This window comes from Furipterus horrens, unplaced genomic scaffold (genome assembly GCF_987537825.1).
Source record: "Furipterus horrens unplaced genomic scaffold, mFurHor1.1.pri manual_scaffold_8, whole genome shotgun sequence".
Taxonomy (NCBI): domain Eukaryota; kingdom Metazoa; phylum Chordata; class Mammalia; order Chiroptera; family Furipteridae; genus Furipterus; species Furipterus horrens.
Window position 1 is genome coordinate 42,879,814 of NW_028327178.1, and position 3,918 is coordinate 42,883,731.

The window sequence follows — 3,918 nt, forward strand, 5'->3', positions numbered from 1 at the left end:
AAAAACTTGTAATTAAGGGACTTATGCATCTAAAACATCTGAGTGTTTCAATTTCCTCTCTGGTCAAGAAAGTATCCTTGATTAAATTATCTCTAGCTCTGAAAATTTATAAGAAAAAATAGCCTACTGCTTGCATGTTATACATATCTTTCCAAATCATGTCAATCAGAATAATTAAAAACTTAGCACTCTGAGGCCGAGAGGACCGTGGTTTGGTTGTGCGTGGAGGGAAGGACCCAGAGTTACCGGTATTGGCTGTGCCTGGGACCATGGATGTGGGCGAACTTCTGAGCTACCAGCCCAACAGGGGCACAAAACGTCCCCGCGATGATGAAGAGGAAGAGCTGAAAATGCGTCAGAAACAAGCTGGTACCCGAGAACGCGGCCGCTATCGGGAAGAGGAAATGACTGTAATCGAGGAAGCCGATGATGACAAAAAAAGGCTGCTTCAGATTATTGACAGAGAGGGCGAGGAGGAAGAGGAAGAGGAAGAACCATTGGATGAAAGCTCAGTGAAGAAAATGATCCTTACATTTGAAAAAAGATCATACAAAAACCAAGAGTTGCGGATCAAGTTTCCAGACAATCCAGAGAAGTTTATGGAATCCGAGCTGGACCTAAATGACATCATTCAGGAGATGCACGTGGTAGCCACCATGCCAGACCTGTATCACCTTCTGGTGGAGTTGAATGCTGTTCAGTCTCTTCTCGGGTTGCTTGGACATGATAATACAGATGTGTCCATAGCTGTGGTTGATTTGCTTCAGGAGCTAACAGATATAGACACCCTCCATGAGAGTGAAGAGGGAGCCGAAGTTCTCATCGATGCTCTGGTGGACGGACAGGTGGTTGCGCTGCTCCTGCAGAATCTGGAGCGCCTGGATGAGTCTGTGAAAGAAGAGGCGGATGGCGTGCACAACACTCTGGCTATTGTGGAAAACATGGCTGAGTTCCGGCCAGAGATGTGTACAGAGGCTGCCCAGCAGGGGCTTCTGCAGTGGCTGCTGAAGAGGCTGAAGGCAAAGATGCCTTTCGATGCCAACAAACTGTATTGTAGTGAAGTGCTGGCCATATTGCTCCAGGACAACGATGAAAACAGGGAATTGCTTGGGGAGCTGGATGGAATCGATGTGCTTCTTCAGCAGTTATCCGTGTTTAAAAGACACAATCCTAGCACTGCTGCGGAGCAGGAGATAATGGAGAATTTGTTTGACTCACTCCGTTCCTGCCTCATGCTCAGTTCCAATCGTGAGTGCTTCCTGAAGGGCGAGGGTCTTCAGCTGATGAATCTCATGGTCAGAGAAAAGAAGATCTCACAGAGCAGTGCCCTGAAAGTGCTGGACCACGCTATGATTGGACCTGAGGGCACAGACAATTGCCATAAGTTTGTTGACATTCTTGGCTTACGAACCATCTTTCCCCTCTTTATGAAATCTCCCAGGAAGATCAAGAAAGTGGGAACCACTGAAAAGGAACACGAAGAGCATGTCAGTTCGATCCTGGCTTCCCTCCTGCAGAACCTGAGAGGGCAGCAGCGAACCCGACTTCTGAATAAATTCACTGAAAATGACAGCGAGAAGGTTGACAGACTGACGGAGTTGCATTTTAAATATCTGGATGCAATGCAGGTGGCGGACAAGAAGATTGAAGGGGAGAAACATGGCATGGTCCGGTGTGGGGAAATCATAGACAATGACGTCGAGGATGAGTTCTACCTCCGGCGCTTGGACGCAGGGCTCTTTGTCCTCCAGCACATCTGCTACATCATGGCGGAGATCTGCAATGCCAGCGTGCCCCAGATTCGTCAGAGGGTTCACCAGATCTTAAACATGAGAGGAAGCTCCATCAAAATTGTGAGGCACATCATCAAGGAGTATGCGGAGAACATCGGGGACGGCCAGAGCCCGGAGTTCTGGGAGAGCAAGCAAAAGTGCATCCTGGGCCTGCTGGACAACTTCTAGAGCCCTGGCCTTGTGCGACGGGGACACTCCGGGCCTTCCTCCCAGTTTCCGCACAGCTCCCTGACTTTCAGACAAATTAAAGCTAGTTTAAAAAAAAAAACAAACAAACAAACAAACAAAAAAACTTAGCACTCTGAGATACATGCATTGACTGTATTGGATTATGTTCTGACACTATTAAATTTTGTTAAATTTTCATTAATTTCTTGTCCATCGTAAATGCTCATTTCTGTTCCAACCAGCCATAAAATGTACTGTCAGAATACGTTGGTTCTACTCCCAGCTTTATCAGTCAATTAAAGTATGACAGTTTACATGTTATTTCACTAATTTATTAATTATTCAGTAAGCAACTATTATGTATTAAGCATATATCTTTTACAAAGAATACAGTAGTAAACAAGAATAACTTGGACCCTCTCCTCATGAATAATGGGTTGAGTTTTTGTAATGAGTTGATGTTTATTTCTTTTTATGATTTGTGTGGAGCTTAGCAAGAGTCATAGCCTCAGAATTTTATAATTACAAGAAACCTTAGAGATTATACAGCTCTATCAATTTAGTTAGCAAATGTGGATGATGAGACTTTCAGTAGTAAACAAGTTTGTTCAAGAAAATAAAACAAGCGATCAAAGATTTAGGAAAAGCAAATAGAAATTAAGACTAGCAAAATCCTCACTGTTTATTTATTGTAGTTGTATAAGTAACATGTTGCTAAAAATAAATAAATAAAGCACCTCATGTGAGTAAATTATTCTTAGGCACCTAGGATAATCTTAGTTTACTTGTTGGTTGTCATCTTTGGGAAATGTGAACAAGATAAAACACCAAAATGTGATTCACTTTCCATAAACATGTTGCTCAAAACAAGTTATCTTCTAAGGATGCTACTTTGAAAGGTAGTTCCCTCAGGAATAGGTCCCCTCATATTTTATGTCAATTATTTTATGTTTTCTTTCCTCTTGTAAAGAGTTCTCATGAATGAATTACTTTCTTTGATTAAAGATTTAAATTTTTAAGGAAACATCTTGAAAAGGACATTTCTATTTGTTGTCAGCTACACAGATTTGAAAATGCAGCCTCATATTTTTGTGGGGGCTCTGAAATAAAAAAGGTGCTTGGATAATCTTCACACCTTTCCAGATATACTACAGGGTGTAGTATAACAGTCTGAGTGTCAGAAGTGTGAGTCCCAAACATTGTCCATTTGATCTTGAGCAAGTCACAAAATGACTCTTTATACTAGTTTACTAATCTGTAAAATGAAAGAAATTTGTAACAATCTTAAGACACCTTTCAACTCTGAATACTGTGTGATTACACCTGGAAAAATTAGGATAAATGCCTATTGATTCAACCATATTGCATAATGCATATTCTGGTTGTCACTAAAGCTATTCATTGATGTCTGTCTCTTCTTTATGAGCACATCATAGGTTTGTTCTTCATCCATTTGAAGTTATACATTGCTATGTGGCTTGTTTGTCTAATAAAATGTAAATGGGACATGAGACCAGACACAAGTGTAAGGGCACTCAATAAATTCTGAAGTAAATGCTGCAGGGATTGAAGCTTTGCATGTATTTTATGCTGATTGGCATGTGTGCATGGAATACTATTTATAAGTTTGTTTGTTTTGCCTCAAAGCTAGATATGCTCTAGCATCTGGAACGGCAAGTAAGTTTAGGCCCCACAATTAGAAATCAAGTGTAGAAATCAAACAGAGACTGCTTCTGTTAGTGAAGACTCTGCTTCATTAAAGAGAATTTACAAACAAAAGAAAAATTTGTTGTTATGGGAAACCAAGGATTAGATTTAGTCAACAAGAAATGATGAAATACTACACAGCAGTAAAAAAGAAGGAACTCTTACCTTTTATGACAGCATGAATGGACCTGGAGACTATAATGCTAAGTGAAATATGCCAGTCAGTGAAAAACAAATACCATATGATCTC

At 40.9% G+C, this 3,918-nt stretch overlaps 1 pseudogene; it reads left to right on the top strand.

The window, feature by feature from the left end:
* Positions 1-201: 201 nt before the first annotated feature.
* LOC150002806 (beta-catenin-like protein 1 pseudogene) lies at positions 202-2,042 on the top strand (annotated as a pseudogene).
* The last annotated feature ends 1,876 nt before the right edge of the window (positions 2,043-3,918 follow it).